General features: G+C 35.9%; 1 long non-coding RNA gene across 1 annotated transcript in view; it reads left to right on the forward strand.

Moving 5' to 3' along the window:
* The first annotated feature begins 222 nt into the window (after positions 1 to 222).
* LOC112915341 (uncharacterized) overlaps positions 223 to 18,712 on the forward strand; it is a 52,217-nt gene continuing 33,727 nt past the window's right edge. Inside the window, exon 1 of the long non-coding RNA XR_003234048.2 lies at positions 223 to 537. This is a non-coding gene — a long non-coding RNA (uncharacterized lncRNA). The remainder of the gene's footprint in view (positions 538 to 18,712) is intronic.

The raw sequence follows: 18,712 nt of genomic DNA on the forward strand, positions 1-18,712 counted from the left end.
ACCAATTGTGCTAATTGTAGTAAACCGTGAAGGAAAGCATTATGGTTTGGTGATTTTCATTTAACCAGCTCTCCTAAGTTTTATATGCCCCACTTCGAATTGGGTAACAGAGCTCTTCCTCCCCGTGGTCTAACCCCAGTCATTTAATAACCAACATCAACAAAATCTGGAACCCTATGCATTCATTGAGTAGAGAAGGATCTTGAGGACTTGCACACAGAATCACAGTCTGGCAGAAGTGAAATCTAGCAGGTAGTAGAGAGTATCTAGCAGATGTAGTCATTATAGCATCTTGGAGGAGGTTTCTAAGATCAAGGGAGAGAGTCTATTCTAACACATCAGTAAAACACAAGAGCAAAGTCTGCATGAGGAGCCAACAACCTGAAACTCAGGCAGGCAATTCAGCAGCAGGTCAGTCTGTCAGAACATCGCAGGGGCTTCACCATCAACACGAGACATCAGTGCCTGGCCTTGGAGTGAGAAAGGCAGAGCCCTGGACCTGGCAAGACAGAGCCCTGGACCTCGTTGGATTAAAAGGTACAGGTGGGCCACCAAGAAGGAGACTGACACAGGAACAAGTCTCAAATCCAGCCACTTACATAGACTGCAATGTGTGCCATGACGCTGATATAAAAAAGCCCCCCCCGCCGCCCCCTTTCTTTTTCAGTGAGGTATGTCAGGGCAGGAAGAGATTGTTTATAGAGTCCCTTAATAAGTTGCTCAATTTTCCTTCCTGAATTTATTATTATTTTCCTGGGAATTGGAACTGGTCTAACTCACAGGCGAAGGTCAAGAAAACCTAGCTAAGAGGGAGATTTGGAACAAAAAACACCTGGAAAAGCAAGGTTACCTCAGGTGCACTCACTTGAAGAGTGGCAATGCTGCTGGATAAGGTGAAGATGAGAAACTTTGAGCCAGAGTAACAAGTAAGATTATGACTCCAGACTCAGCTGGGGCTGCCAGACGCAAGAAATATGCAGTCATTTGAGTGCAGCAGGATAAGCCTACTAGAGGACTAATTTGTTCAGCTACTGTTTCAGCTTATTACCCATCTTTGGCAGAGGGAAGTGCTTAATTGCTTACAGAAGTGGCCTCTGACGCTACTATAGGGGTCTTTCTGGGCTGTCTTCTTGCAGTATTTCATAAGGATGAACATAAGCTCTAAGACCAGACACAGTGAAATTTTTTAGAAACTATATTCTATTTCTTGTACCCCTTATGTTTCAAGATTATTTTTGAATCATTAAATTTTGAAATTCAGCAAAGTGAGTCAAAATCCACGGACAATACATACCCCAGACATGAAAGAGAAACATTCTATTAAACCTAGTCACTACAGAGGTCTGTCTGCCTGCACCATGGAACCACAAATCTGCATCCTATTTTGGAGGAATTAACTAATGAAATCCAATGTTAATTCATGTAACAAAGATCTGTCATCTGTATCTTTTCTCAATTGAAACAGGAAATATATCTTATTGTAAATCATTCGATCTCACAATTTTCTTTCCAATTTAATTAATTTTTATAATATAGGTCCATGTCTTAAAGGGAAAAAAAATGAAAATAATGGGAGAAATCTATTTAATATTCAATATTCAGTAAGGTTTTCCTGTTGGTCATACATAGTATACAAATCAATAAATACATATATATGTACAATAAGGATGACATTGATATTGCATATAGGTAGAGTTGTGATAGTTATTCTGTGAAATAGTTTTGAATTGCCAAATGCATAATCTTAACAATTATTAATGATATGTTACCTTTCTAATCCAAGAGAACCTACTCATTTGATGATCATTAAAACTATTTAAATTATTACTACTCCATGATATTTTAACCATTTGATAATATTATTGGGAAGAGAAATATGAAGAATGTAGTCACTGTTTCCAAAATATAGCTTATCTTTTTTTGTAATTAATTATAGAATGTTGTCTTATATAGATTAATATAATGTAAGAACTATTCTCAGATCATTCTGAAAAACCACATGCTTTTTTTTTTTCAGAGAACTGTTTTCATATATATGCGCATATGCATTTCTACTTCTTTTTTAGATCTCATTATAAAAGTTCTTAAATTTTTAGGGATATAAAAAAAGATTTGGAATGATTTCAAGAGAAAAGACAAGTGGATATTATGTGGCCTAGGACAAAATAATTATGCTGCAGTGTTTAATCATGTCTAATATTCATGCTAATGAACTATTTTTAGACTAGTGAACAATCGAGAATACATTGCCATTGTTTTATCAGAATCTTGTTATAAAATGAGGCAAAAGTATTTTTCAAGACAGACTGAAGATGACAGTTTGGTGCAACATAAAAACTTTGACACTCTACTCTTTAGTAAGACTTCTGTTCTAACTCTACTCCAAAACATTTAAAATTTATTTCCTTATGCCCTTGACGATAAAGAACAGTTTTAGTGATTTGGAAGGTAAAAAGTTCAGGCACTTGCATTTCAAAAACAGTCACAACAAGAAAATCAACCCTTTAGTGATAAGAGAGAGACTGACTTTTTCAGATGGTACACACTGTTTCTGGAAGATCTGACATTTTTCCAGTGGACTTTCTGGTAATATGAAATTTTCCTGAATATCTATATATTTAATTAAATAGGAAAGTTTACTCTAAACAATCACAGATGTTTATGGTTCTGCTTGACTGACAACATTTCTTTTTGCCAAACATTATTGTTTGGAGAGTCATTAAAGGTCAGGCTAGAAACAATTCTGCATCAAAAGAAGAGGATTATAATTTAGTTTGCAGTAATTAAATCACTTGATAGCAAGTGGGGCTGAACTGGAGCAATGAATTGATGTTTTTCCGAAGCTGTAACATAGCTCACAAGTGAACTCAGACATCAGCATATTGTTTTTCAAATCAGTCAGGTATCCCTTTGCTTATGCACTTATTTGCCTTTAGAAAAGCAACCCAATTCAGTCTGTTTGACAGAGAAGCACCCTACAAGGAGCTTGACCTAATGAGCTTGAGAAGCACTCACATAAACAGAATTAATCAGATTTCCTTATTTCAGCAAAATTCTAAGGGAATTTAAAATGCAGTTATGCCATGTGAGTAACCAAAAGAAACATGTTTCTCAAAATTGACTACTCAACTTCTTTTCCCGCATATTTCATGATATTGGTGGTTTGTGGGCTATACTTCAGAATATGCTGCTTTGAAATGTGTAGGTAGTAAATCCAGTCGGTTTCTGACTTTTTGGAATCATTCAACTTTGTGGCTCACTTCCCCAAACACAAATTGGCTCATAAAAGAAATAATCAGAAGTATCTGCCTTGTAGGAAGTTGTTTCCTACGTGTTCACTTCCCTCTTTAGCCTTAGTTGAGAGAGAAGATTCCTCCACTTAACCTGTCATTCTAATGTGATAACAAATTCTTAAAAGTCTCAAACTTAGAACCAGAGAAACAGACACAACTAAAGCCTTTGGATGCATGTAGGGATGAAACAATTCTACTTTCTTTATCCTGTTTGCTCATCTTTGTTCTTTCTGTGCCACAGTGTTTTTAGACCAAACAAATGCAAATTGAAATGATAATTTCTTCAGAGTAGGGACTCAAGATATCCAGACCTGGTTACAATTCTAACAGGTACAATTTATAAATGTGCAGGGGCAAAGGAGGGAGAAGAAAGAGAAATTGGAAATACAGAGATCAGGAGTTGTGAGAATCTATTCTATGTATCGGAACAATGGGGGGAAGCAAAGATTGATAGTATTTATCTCCTTGTAGTCAACAGAATACAAAAGCCATGAGGTATGCAGAAGACAGTGTTTTTAGACCAAACAAATGCAAATTGAAATGATAATTTCTTCAGAGTAGGGACTCAAGATATCCAGACCTGGTTACAATTCTAACAGGTACAATTTATAAATGTGCAGGGGCAAAGGAGGGAGAAGAAAGAGAAATTGGAAATACAGAGATCAGGAGTTGTGAGAATCTATTCTATGTATCGGAACAATGGGGGGAAGCAAAGATTGATAGTATTTATCTCCTTGTAGTCAACAGAATACAAAAGCCATGAGGTATGCAGAAGACAGGGCAAAGGCATGTATGGAACATCCCTTTATTTTATTTTATTAAAAAAAAATTGGGATCCCTGGGTGGCGCAGCGGTTTGGCGCCTGCCTTTGGCCCAGGGCGCGATCCTGGAGACCCGGGATCGAATCCCACATCAGGCTCCTGGTGCATGGAGCCTGCTTCTCCCTCCGCCTGTGTCTCTGCCTCTCTCTCTCTCTCTGTGACTATCATAAATAAATAAAAAAATTTAAAAAAAAAAAATTAAAAAAAAAAAAATTATTGGGATCCCTGGGCAGCTCAGCGGTATAGCACCTGCCTTCCACCCAGGCCGTGATCCTGGAGTCCCTGATTGAGTCCCATGTCGGGCTCCCTGCATGGAGCCTGCTTCTCCCTCTGACTGTGTCTCTGCCTCTCTCTCTCTCTCTCTCTCTCTGTTTTTCTCATGAATAAATAAATAAAATCTTTAAAAAATATATTTATTTATTTGAGAGAGCACAAATGTATTTGTATGTATTATCTACCCATGACATGTTTATCTGTGCAACAATGCCTCTCTCCTCTAAGAGCCTGTGACCTAGCAGCATGCCATGGCCATGCATCACATCTTATATCTTGCTCCAGTGTGCTTGGCAAAAGAACACATACCAGGGTCTCTTACTTATACATGCATTCTTGTTCTCTTTGTGATTTTCTATAATTTTTATGATTATCATTTCAATTCATTCTTGATGAACCATTTAAAGTGCTCTTGTTTAACCATTTTGCTCCCATTAAGAAGAGGTTATAAAATTATTTGCAGATAAAGACGTTATGAAGGGATTCGCAATTAGGCTTGCTTATTACATATGAGATCACATAATATGTTTTTCATCTTTTTAGGCACATTTTGCACTAAACTTAAAACTTTTTGCTTGTTAACATGTGCAAATTTTATGACAATTATTTTATTCTTTTTATTATTTAAATTCTTCTAGAAATTCCCTTCTTGCTAATTACATGTTTCCCTTCATAGGTAATACAAAAATGAGCTTAATAATGATAGTAGATGTTATTTTGAAGAGAATCATATGTTTATTTGGCTTTAAAATAGCACTGACTTTTTAATATAAAATGCCATTGAAATTCACATTTTATTTTCTACCAATCTATCTTATAACCTATGTTTCATATTACCTTGATTCATAAACAGTTATATCTATCATTTTCCTCAGAATAGAATTGTTACATTTTATGATTTATATGTTTTTATTTATACAAAAGTTATTCATCATCATGTCCTTTCATGTTCGGATATTTAGCAAGAAAAGCATTCGTGTAATTCCTCAGAGGTTTCTTTCAGGCAAACTGGTAGCAGGTATTTGGTCAGAATTTATACCTAATCTAACACTCAGCACATGGAATGTACAATTTTTCTTTCTTTATTTCTAACTGAATCTGATTAACATACCACAAGGGGTATCAGAAAACCCAAAGTCACTTGCAGCCTTCTGCCAGTAGTAACATTGAAATGTATGGAGATGGGGGATGGTCATGAAGACTTTTTTCAGCTTCACACATTCTATTAAAAAGGCATTAAACGTGTAAATTGCCCTGGGTAACATTGACATTTTCACTATATTAATCCTGCCAATCCATGAGAATGGAATATTTTTCCATCTCTTTGTGTCTTCCTCAGTCTCTTTCAGAAGTGTTCTATAGTTTTTAGGGTATAGATCCTTTACCTCTTTGGTTAGGTTTATTCCTAGGTATCTTATGCATTTGGGTGCAATTGTAAATGGGATTGACTCCTTAATTTCTCTTTCTTCAGTCTCATTGTTAGTGTATATAAATGCCATTGATTTCTGGGCATTGATTTTGTATCCTGCCATGCTACCAAATTGCTGTATGAGTTCTAGCAATCTTGGGGTGGAGGCTTTGGGGTTTTCTATGTAGAGTATCATGTCATCGGCGAAGAGGGAGAGTTTGACTTCTTTGCCAGTTTGAATGCCTTTAATGTCTTTTTGTTGTCTGATTGCTGAGGCGAGGACTTCCAGTACTATGTTGAATAGCAGTGGTGAGAGTGGACATCCCTGTCTTGTTCCTGATCTTAGGGGAAAGACTCCCAGTGCTTCCCCATTGAGAATGATATTTGCTGTGGGCTTTTCGTAGATGGCTTTTAAGATGTTGAGGAATGTTCCCTCTATCCCTACACTCTGAAGAGTTTTGATCAGGAATGGATGCTGTATTTTGTCAAATGCTTTCTCTGCACCACAAATGTTGGAAAGGATGCGGAGAAAAGGGAACCCTCTTACACTGTTGGTGGGAATGTGAACTGGTGCAGCCACTCTGGAAAACTGTGTGGAGCTTCCTCAAAGAGTTAAAAATAGACCTGCCCTAGGACCCAGCAATTGCACTGTTGGGGATTTACCCCAAAGATACAGATGCAATGAAAACTCCGAGACACCTGCACCCCGATGTTTCTAGCAGCAATGTCCACAATAGCTACACTGTGGAAGGAGCCTCGGTGTCCATCGAAAGATGAATGGATAAAGAAGATGTGGTTTATGTATACAATGGAATATTACTCAGCCATTAGAAACGACAAATACCCACCATTTGCTTCAACGTGGATGGAACTGGAGGGTATTATGCTGAGTGAAATAAGTCAATCGGAGAAGGACAAACAGTGTATGTTCTCATTCATTTGGGGAATATGAATAATAGTGAAAGGGAATATAAAGGAAGGGAAAAGAAATGTTGGGAAATATCGGGAAGGGAGACAGAACATAAAGACTCCTAACTCGGGGAAACGAACTAGGGGTGGTGGAAGGGGAGGAGGGCGGGTGTTGGGAGGGGAATGGGTGACGGGCACTGAGGTGGACACTTGACGGGATGAGCACTGGGTGTTTTTCTGTATGTTGGTAAACTGAACACCAATAAAAGTTAATTAAAAAAAAAAAAAAAAAGAAACGACAAATACCCACCATTTGCTTCAACGTGGATGGAACTGGAAGGTATTATGCTGAGTGAAGTAAGTCAATCCGAGAAGGACAAACATTTTATGTTCTCATTCATTTGGGGAATATAAATAACAGTGAAAGGGAATATAAGGGAAGGGAGAAGAAATGTGTGGGAAATATCAGAAAGGGAGACAGAACATAAAGACTCCTAACCTGGGAAACGAACTAGGGGTGGTGGAAGGGGAGGAGGGTTGGGGGTGGGGGTGAATGGGTGACGGGCACTGAGGGGGGCACTTGACGGGATAAGCACTGGATGTCATTCTCTATGTTGGTAAATTGAACACCAATAAAAAATAAATTTATTTAAAAAAATTTTAAAAAATGCACACAGTGAATAATTTCCAGACGGTTAGATAGAGCAATTTAAATTTTTACGTATTTGTGTGATACAGTGGGCTCTATTAAGATACAGACAACACTTAGACAGGAAACAACATAGAACTAGCACAGTAGAAACTCAAAACAGCTTTGTTAGGAAATGAGTTAAGGAATAAACTCCATCAATTTTAGGAAAAGTAGTAAGCACTCGCTATTTTTCTAGTTTCTCATATCTATTCCTCATTCTACTCAGACTGTCTCTGGGAACCACCCTTAGCCCCAAACTCAGCTCCCTTGCATAAAGTGAAGCTTTCATCTGTTCAAAAGTAGAACCTGTAGCTTATGTACAAGTAAGTTAATGCATCACTCAACCAGGATATTGGGTTCATGGCCCAGATGGGTACGAGAAAGCACAATGAATCTTCTTACAGAATTTTTTAGAATGATACCTGTGTTCTTATTCATGGACTAAAGCTGAGAAAACACTGGCTTTGGAGGAGCTGTAGTCATTCTGTGACTATATTGGAGACCATCTATTCCGTGGTGACTGAGGATAGAGATACACAGCCAAAGGCAGATAGAGAGGTACACAGCCAAGGAACTGGAAAAATACGGTTCCTTGATATTGTAATTAAAACCTATGTCTAAGGTTTTGGTACCAGTCCTATCCTGAGACCTATTATCTACGTGAAACAAAACCTTATCTCTTAGCTTCAATCATTTTTGTTTGGACTTTATATATTTTGTAGTGGAAAGCTTCTGAAATGATACAAGAGAAAATCATTAATGCTCTATTGTAAAAGAATCAATAAAGCTTTCTTTTTCTCTCATTCTATCCAAGTATACAACCAAGTTCTATCTATCTATCATCTATCTATCTATCTATCTATCTATCTATCTATCTATCTATGTATCATCTATATCATCTATCTATCATCTATCTTTCTATCTATCTATCTCAACTGATGTAACAAGGGCTTTCAAACTATACACCAAACTCTACCCAAATACTTCCTTCATTCCGGTGCTCTTGAGAGAGAAGAGAAAGAGAGAGACACAGTTCTAGAACATCATTGGATTAACCAGAGACATTCCACATCTCTATTGAGCTTTTGCTGGGAGCATTCTGAGGCTGAGACAAGTTTGAAATTTACTGGTTTAGACATTGGTTTTATGCCTGAAACTATGCAGACAGCAGGAGAACTGAAGGATATATGTCTTGCTTTGTTTTAAACAACTCAATGGAAACACTGTGAAGCCATGTTGATATTCATACTATTTCTCTCTAATAAAGAATAGCGTTATTCAGCAGGAAATGAAATTACTCTGCAGTTTATATTTTTTTTTAATTTTCATCATTCAGTGTTTTACTTCTCTTCACTCAGTCATTGAAAAATAAATTCCTGCTATCCTTTGCATAATTTTAATATGCATGATAAAGCACATTTCTTTAAGTAGTATTTTATTAATTAAGTCAAATCAGGCATTCACATTTATCCAGTGAGAAGTTCCCTTAATATATTTAATTTCTCAAAATTTAGACTTGGGTTGAAGATTATGTTAATCACTAAGAAAGCAGCAAGTCTGCTATCAACTTGCTGGTGTTCTTCAATAAGACAGTAGTTACTGAAAAAAAAGGACATTGCAAATGAGATAAAACATTTGTTTCTTTTTTCTTTTACTTAAATTTTAGGTAGTTAACATACAGTATAATACTGATTTCTGGAGTACAATTTAGTGATTAACACTCATACAACACTTAGTGCTCATCATAACAAGTATCTCCTTTATACCCAGCACTCATCTAGCCTATCTCCCACCCACACCATTCCATCAATCCTCCAGTTGGCTCTCTAGCATTAAGATTCTCTTACTGCTTGTTTTCCTCTCTCCTTTTTTTTTCTTTTCTCTCCTTTCCCATATGTTTATTTGTTTTGTTTCTTAAATTCCACATATGCATGAGATAATATGGTATTTGTCTTTCTCTATTTCATTTAGTATAATATACTCTAGCTCTATCCACATTGATGCAAATGACAAGATTTCATTCTTTTTGATGAGTGATATCCCAGTGTGTGTGTGTGTGTGTGTGTGTGTGTGTGTGTGCATATATAGATACCACATCTTATTTATCCATTCATCAATCAGTGGACATTTTGGCTTTCTCCATAGTTTGGTGATTGTTGATAATGCTGCTATAAACATCAGGGTGCATTTATCGCTTCAAATCTGTATTTTTGTATCCTTTGGGTAATACCTACTAGTGTAATTGCTGGATCATGGGATAGCTCTATTTTTAACTTTTTGAGGAACCTCCATACTGTTCTCTAGAGTGCTGCACCAGTTTACATTCCCACCAATAATGCAATAGAGTTCCGCTTTCTCCACATCCTTGCCAATACCTGATGTTTCTTATGTTTAACCATCCTGAGAGGAGTGAGATGGTATCTTATGGTTCTGACTTGTATTTCCCTGATGATGAGTAATGTTGAGCATCTTTTCATGCATCTGTTGGCCATCTGGATGTCTTTTTTTTTTTTTTTTTGAAAAATGTCTATTCATGTCTTCTGTCCATTTCTTAAGCAGGTTATTTGTTTTTATAGGTGTTGAGTTTGATAAGTTCTTTGTAGATTTTCAACACCAACCCTTTATCAGATATGTTCTTTGCAAATATCTTCTCCTATTCCATAGTCTGCCTTTTAGTTTTGTTGACTCTTTGCTGTGCAGAACCTTTTTACCTTGATGAAGTCCCAACAGTTCATTTTTGCTTTTGTTTCTCTTTTCTGTGGTGACATGTCTAGTAAGAACTTTCTATGGTTGAGGTCAAAGAGGTTTCTGCCTGTGTTTTCCTCTAGGATTTTGATGGTTTCTTGTCTCACATTAAAGTCTTTCATCTATTAATGTAGGCTCCACACTCAAAGTGGAATGCAATGTGGGCCTTAAACTCACATTTCAGAGATCAAGACCTGTGCTGAGATCAAGAGTCAGATGTTTAACCAACTGAGCCACACAGGTGCCCTGGGATCAAACATCAAAAAAAAAAAAATGTTTCTTAGTGTTAGGTATCTATACCTACTCAATATTTGTCATCATTATTACTATAATCATTATTGATCATCATCTCCTTAATACGATGATTATCATCTTTAAAATTCCTTTTAGATATAGTGTTCAACAAACCTGTAAGCAATTACTAAAACAGATTCCCATACTACTTTTTAATTAAACTTTGTTTGGAATAATTTAAGGCTTACAGAAAAGATACAAAGAGGATACAGAGGAAGCTTATACAATCTTTAACCAGCACCACCAATTGAGATTAATGGTCTAAATAATTTTGTCATCAATATTTAAAATTTATAAATCTAATCCCTAATTTCTATATAATAAATCATGTTTAGATGCTTCTTTTATGTACACATGCAAGTTATTTTCTTCAATAGTATGGTAGCCTAAAGCAAAAACAGCCCTAAAGCACGTGGTTATTTCCTGACATAGCATTGTAATGAGCTGGGGTTGTTTTTTAATCTGAATAATAACAAATTAAAACTAGTGAATTAGGTAAAGATAGGATTTTTAGAGAAAAAACCATAAGCAATTTAATAATAGCCTACATATATTTATAGTTATATACTCTATAACTAGAAGAAGAAAAGGAAACAAAAAACACTATGCCATACAGAGTCTTGAATAAACTTAAAAATATTTTCTTAACCTAGTTTTTAGTATTCTGAAACACACTGTCAAGGGAAGTTGCCAAATCTATTTTTATGCTTTTTCTTTATTAAGGTATACATTTTCTTGGAGACTTAAAATGCACTGATGCCAGAAATAGATTCAAAGCTTGCTTTCACTTCCTAATACTTTTTAAAATCTGTAGTTGTTTCCATTGGTCCAAATACATGGAGACAAAGGATCCTCTCTATAGTCTCAGGATTGCTATATAGTGTTACTAAGTTTGCTATCATGATTCTGTGTTAGTACATTCTGATACAATGATTATATCTTACATATAAGCATATAGATTTGATTAACTTCCCAAAAAACTGTTAAGAGTAACCACAGCAACAGTTGTCCGGATATTTGTCCATGAGAAATTGGCTTGAAATGACTAACTCATTTCACAAAGAGTAACAAGAGCCCTTTGATTCTAATGCTTTTCTCTCCCTGATGGAACTGGGCCAAGTGACAGCTCTCTATACATCTCTTACAGGTGACAGTGTCCAAACACTTAGCTCTGTCTTAAAAGCTGAAGTTTAGCCCCTCTCTTTCATCAGCTCTTGGGATATTTCTACAGTGCTAAATTGGCTGGCATGTGACATTTATGGCAACAAATGCTATGAGAGAGTAAAAGCTATTAGGTTGATAGGATATAATTAAATTTCGTTCTGGTCGCCGCAGGCTCCACAGTGGACCACGTATTGACACCTGCATCTGACTCAGCAGCATGGACCGGCACTTTTGCTAATTTTCATTTCTTTTCATCTGCTGGCCTCTGATCCTGACTTTATAGTTATTCAGAAACCGTAGTTTTAAAATTTACTTCTAAGTAACAAGAAACTATCAGAAAAGCAATTATTCCAACTTGTGTAGAACCCCAGATCCATTTCAAATGTCATCCTTCCCTGGCATATTAGTCTGTCTCAGTCTCTAGTGTCTTTCTGGGTATGATCGGGCCTTTACATAAACATTACATTTACTAATTAAAATAGAGCATACTTCAAACTGCCTTTTAGTAATTCATAGACAAAATTTAAGTGGTTTGCTTAATTTCAAGTCCTTTTATACTTTTGCTGGCAAAACATTTTCTGTTCCTAGGAATGTAACAGGAAAACAATACTGAAGGTGATGATAACAAAAACAAACAAGTTTCTATTGGATGTTCTAAATTCAAATGCAAAATTAAGAGCTAAATGTGGTTAGTAATGTAAGAATTTATATCAAAGCCATTGATCTGTTGAGTTGAGAAAGCATTTGATCTAGAAAAACCAAACCAATCAACAACAACAACAAAAAACCAACAAAACAAAGTAAAAATCTGCACTGGGCTAAACCCTAAGAACTCCCTGAGGGAGAATTTTTCAAGTTCCATGCACATAGGAAATGTCTAAGGAACCTGTAAAAATATCAGATTCTTGAGACTTAGTGACTTAGCTTCTCTGTATCATGAAATATAGTATCAATGAAAGAAAAATTTATTCAACACAACTAATCAAAGCATTACAACTTATATAATTAACAAAATACAACTTTTGCCTATCATACAACAAAGATCTCATATATTGCCATTAAAGCACAAATTGATGTAAACGTTTTGAAAGACACTTTAGCTATAATTATCAAAATATTTCAAGAGGCTAATAGCTATTAATCTAAGAATTCTGCTATTCAGATTTAATCTAATGTGTGTACAAAACAATATACAAGGACATCTGGTTTGCACATGTGTACAATAGTGCAAATTTGAAATTAAATGTCCCATAATATACTTAATAACGACAGTCATGCAATAAACTCTTGTGTACTTATAAAATAAAATTAAGTGATACTTTTTATTTTTTAAAAGTTTTTATTTGGGCAGCCCGGGTGGCTCAGTGGTTTAGCACCTCCTTTACCCCAGGGCCTGTTCCTGGATACCCAGGATCGAGTCCCACGTTGGGCTCCCTTTACGGAGCCTGCTTCTCCCTCTGCCTGTGTCTCTGCCTCTCTCTCTCTCTCCCTATCTTTCTCTCTTTCTATCTCTCTGTCTCTCACTAATAAATAAATAAAACCTTAAAAAAAAGGGTGTAAAAAATTAAAAAAATATTTTATTTATTTATTCATGAGAGAGAGAGACAGAGACACAAGCAGAGGGAGAAGCAGGCTCCATTGAAGGGAGTCTGACGTGGGACTCGATCCTAGGACCTTGGGATCATGCCCTGAACCAAAGGCAGATGCTAACCTGCTGAGCCACCCCGGCGTCCCATAAATGATACTTTTTACAGGGAAAGATGTTCCTTAAGTTGAATTACCTTTTGGGTTAGGGAGTATTACACATCTTGTTAACCTATAAGGTTATTTCTGGAGGTAGAGATAATGGATATTTTCTCTTAACTCTCTTTTGTACCTTTTCATACATGTATTACTTTGTGAAATTAAAAAAATGGACAAATAATTAAAAATTATTTGACATTCAGTGAACAGGCAGAGAAACTGATAATTTATGTATAGTCTTGTTTAAGTGCATTTATGGCAATATATTGGCAATATATTAGGAAATATGCATCAAAATAGTTGAGAACATTTGGTTGAGTAAGCATTCTAAAATAAAACCCAAGGGATACCTGGGTGGCTCAGTGGTTGAGGCATCTGCCTTTGGCTCAGGGCATGATGGGACTCATGGGAGTCCGGAATCGAGTCCCCAATCAGGCTCCCTGCATGGAGCCTGCTTCTCTTCCTATGTCTGCCTCTCTCTCTGTGTCTCTCATGAATAAATAAATAAATAAAAAAAAATCTTAAAAAAAAATAAAATAAAGCCAAGGAGATAGCCAGAGATTTAGATAAATTAAGCTTGTTTGTACAAGCTTAACAAAATTTATTATAAAAGTGAAAAAAAAAAAGGATGGCTAAAAGTAATTACTAATGTCCTACATAACAACAGTGATTAACTGATAGGGCATTCATCTGATTGTGTATTATATAACTAGTAAAAATAATATTTACTAAAAAAAATTCAATGGAATGAAAATGTCCACAATACAGCATTTAGTGTACACATCACTATATACATTTTTTTTTCTTATTTGAGAAGTTGACACACAATGTTATATTAGTGTCAGGTATACAACAGAGGGATTTAGCTTCTCTATATGCTTTGCTATGCCCACAAGTGTAGCTACCATGTGTCACCATACAATGCTATTACAATATAATTGACTATATTCCTTATACAATGCCTTTTATTCCAATGACTTATTCATTACATAACTGGAAACCTATATTTCCCACCCCACTTCACCCATTTTGCCCAAGCCTCCACCACCCTCCACTCTGGCAACCATGAGTTTGTTCTTTATATTTATGGGTCTGATTCTGCTTTTTATTTATTTGTTTATACATTTTTTGGTTTTTATAGATTCCACATGTGTGAAATCATATGGTATTTGTCCTTCTCAGCCCGACCTATTTCACTTAGCATAATACCCACCTGTATTGTGACAAATGGCAAGATCTCATCCTTTTTTATGGCTGTGTACTATTCAATTTCTTATATACTTGTCTGTCTATCATCTATCTATCATCTATCTATCTATCTATCATCTATCTGACATCTTTCTTATCCATTCATCTCACTCATCCTTCAATGGACACTAGGATTATTATCATACCTTGGCTATTATAAATAATGCTATAAATAATGCAATAAATATAAGGATGCATATATCTTTTTGAATTAGTCTTTTCATTTTCTTTAGGCAAATACCCAGTAGTGGAATTATTGGATTATATAGTATTTCTATTTTTAATTTTTTGAGGAAATTCCATGCTGTTTTCTGCAATGGTTGCCCCAGTTTACATTCCCACCAACATCTTCACCAATACTTGTTTTTTGTCCTTTTTATTCTAGACACTCTGAAAGGTGTGAGGTGGTTATCTCCTTGTGGTTTTGATTTGCATTCCCCTGATAATTAGTGATGTTGAGCATCTTTTCATGTGTCTGTTGGCCATTAGAGTATGCAAATTTTAAAAAATTATTTATTTATTTATTTATTTATTTATTTATTTATTTATTTATTTATTTTTAAGAGAGAGAGATAGAGGGAGCATGCCCAAGAGTACGGGAGAAACATAGGGAGAAAGAGAGAGAATCTGAGGCCGACTCTGCACTGAGCTTAGAGCCTGATGTAGAGCCAATCTCATGACTGTAAGATCATGACCTGAGCTAAAACCAAGAGTCAAACACTTAACCTATTGAGCCACCCAGGAATCCCTGTATGTAAAACTTTATGCAAAGTATGATCCCAATCAAATTATCCAAAAAGAAAAATAATTTTAAAAATATACTACTAGGACAAAAGGCTAAGCATCTTTTTTTTTAAACTTCTAAATTTCATTTATTTCAGAGGAGTGGGGGAAGATCGCACAAGCATGAGCAGGGGGAGGGCAGAGAGAGAAGCAGACTCTCCTCCAAGCAAGGAGCCTGATGTGGGGCTCCGTCCCAAGACTGGGATCATGACCCAAGCTGAAGGCAGAAGTTTAACTGACTGAGCCACCAAGGTGCCCCCAAAAGGCCAAACATTAATAGTTATTATTTCAGTGGTGAGATTATGGGGAGTTTTTTAGCGTTTTTCCTGAGCTTTTGTGCTTTCTGTTTCCTACACTTTCCTACACTAGGCATATGTTAAGATGAAATGAGCACCTAGTAGAAATCAGGGGTTAGGACTATTTTAAGATAGAACAACCTATATGTTGATGTACTATTCAAAATATATGGCTAAGAGAAAATACCACACTTTCTCAGAAAGAATATATATAACAGAAAAAGTAGGTGTTCAACTAAATCCTACCTGTCCTCTAGGATTTTACTCAAGTCCCAGTTCATTTAGCAAATTTCTGTAGACCATGCCAGTCCTAATTAATACAATTTTTTAAAAACACTAATTCAAATAAATAATGCATATGTTTATAGGCTAGCAAGGGATTAAACACTACCCTGTGTTATTTATGTTTTTTTTTTTTTTTGGAAAGGGCTAACTGTATTATTGCTTTGAGACATTTTAAAAATGAACTTATATAGGCATACCTCATTTTATTGTGCTTCACAGATAATGTATTTTTTACATATTGAAGGCTGTGGCAATCCTATGTCAAATCTGTTGGTGCCGTTCTTCCAACAGCGTTTGCTCACTATGTTTCTGTCACATTTTGGTAATTCTCACAATATTTCAATTATCATCATCATCATCATCATCATCATATTTGTCAATGTGATTTATTGTCAGTGATCTTTGATATTACTGTTACAATTGTTTTGGAAAAAAGTTAAAAATTATTTTGGGGCACCATGAGCTGCACACATAATAGGGGATAAAAAGTAGTTATAAATGTTGTGTGTTCTGATTGTTCTGCTGACCAGCTGTTGCCCCATCTCTGTCTCTCCCCTCAGGTGTCCCAGTTCCCTAAGAAACAAAGAGATTAAAATTAGGCCAATTAATAATCATACAGTGGTCTCTAAGCAGTCAAATCAAAGGGAGAGCCATATGTTTCTCACTTTTTTTTAAAGACTTTATTTATTCATGAGAGACAGAGAGAAAGAGAGAGAGAGAAGTAGACTCCATGCAGGGAGCCTGACGTGGGACTTGATCCCAGGTCACTAGGATCACGCCTTGGGCTGAAGGTGGCACTAAACTGCTGAGCCACCCAAGCTGCCGTGTTTCTCACCTGTAAAGCAAAACCTAGAATAGATTAAGCTTAGTGAGGAAAGCATGCTGAAAGCCAAAATAGTCTGAAAGCTAAATCTCATGTGCCAAACAGCCCAGTTGTGAATGCAAAGGAAAAGTTCTTGAAGGATATTGAATGTGCTACTCCAGTGCACCAAAAAATGATAAGAAGTGAAACAGTTTTAATGCTGATATGGAGAAAGTTTTAGTGGCCTAGAAAGAAGTTTAAACCAATGACAACATTCCTGTAAGCCAAAGCCTAGCCAAAGCCTAATTCAAAGCAAGACCTTAATTCTCTCTGATTCTGTGAAGGCTGAGACAGGGGAGGAAGTTGCAGAAGAAAAATCTGAAGTTAACAGAGGCTAATTCATGAGGTTTAGAAAGAGAAGTCATCTCCATAATGTAAACATGCATTATGAAGCAGTAAGTGCTAATGTAGAAGCTAAGCGTGTTATCCAGAATATCTAATTAAGATCATTAATGAAGGTGACTGCACCAAACAATAGATTTTCAATGTAGACAAAACAGTCCTCTACTGGAAGAAGATGCCATCTAGGACTTTCATAGCTAGAGAGGAGAAGTCAATGATTAGCTAAAAGCTTCAAAGGACAAGATAACTTATCATAAGTTAATGGAGCTGGTGATTTGTAAGTTGAAGGCAATGCTCATTTACCATCCTAAAAGCCCTAGAGTCCTAAAGAATTATGCTAAAGGTACTGTCTGCGCTCCCAAATGGAATGACAAAACTTGGATGTATCATGGTTTACTGAATTTTTTAAACCCACCGTTAAGACCTATTGCTCAGAAAAAAAAAAAAAAAAAAAGATTCCTTTCATAATATTACTGCTCACTGATGATACACTTGGTAACACAATAATGCCTGCTGACACACCATTCATTCTGTAGCCCATGAATCATGGAGTAATTTGACTTTCAGTTTTATTATTTAAGAAATAGATTTTGTCAGGTTATAGGTGCCATAGTGATTCCTTTGATGGATCTTGGCAAAATAAATAATAAACCTTCTGGAAAGAATTCACCAACTTGAGTGTCATTAAGTATATTTTTGAATCATGGGAAAACGTCAAAATATCAACATGAATAAGAGGTTGGAAGAAGTTGATTCCAGTCCTGATAGGTGACTTTCAGTGAAAACAATAACTGCAGGTGTGTCAGAAATAACAAGAAAACTAGAATTAGAAATGGGGCTTGGAGATGTGTCAGACTGATGCCAATCTAATGATAAAACTTGAATGGATGAAGAGTTTCTTCTTATTGATGAACAAAGGAAAGTGGTTTCTTGAGATGGAATCCATTCCTGGTAAAGATGGTGTGAAGATTGTTGAAATTACGACAAAAGGATTAGAATATTACATAAGTTCTGTGGATAAAGCAGCAACAGGGTTTGAGAGAACTGACTTCAATTTCGAAAGAAATTCTACTAAGAGTAAAATATTATCAATTGGCATCACATGCTACAGAGAAATCACTCATGAAAGGAAGAGTTGATCTATGAGACAAACTTCATTTTTCTTATTCTAAGAAATTATTTTAAGAAATTGGTATAGCCTCCCCAATCTTCATCAACCACCACCCCTATCAGCCAGCAGCCATTGACATTGAGGTAAGACCTTTCTACCAGCAAAAAGATTATGACTCACTGAAAGCTCAGATGATGGTTAAAATTTTTTAGTAATAAAGTATTTTTTAAATTAAGGTATGTACATTGTTTTTTACAGACAATGCTAGTGTACCCTTAATAGACTACAGTATAAACATAACTTTTATGTCCACCGGGCACCAAAAAAAAAAAAAAAAAATCATTTGATTCACTTTATTGTGATATTTGCTTTATTGCAGTGTATTGGAGACAGACCTGCAGCATCTCTAAGGTGTGCCTGTACAGAAATTACTGAACTGTTCAT

This window comes from Vulpes vulpes, chromosome 16 (assembly GCF_048418805.1).
Source record: "Vulpes vulpes isolate BD-2025 chromosome 16, VulVul3, whole genome shotgun sequence".
NCBI classification, from domain to species: Eukaryota; Metazoa; Chordata; class Mammalia; order Carnivora; family Canidae; genus Vulpes; species Vulpes vulpes.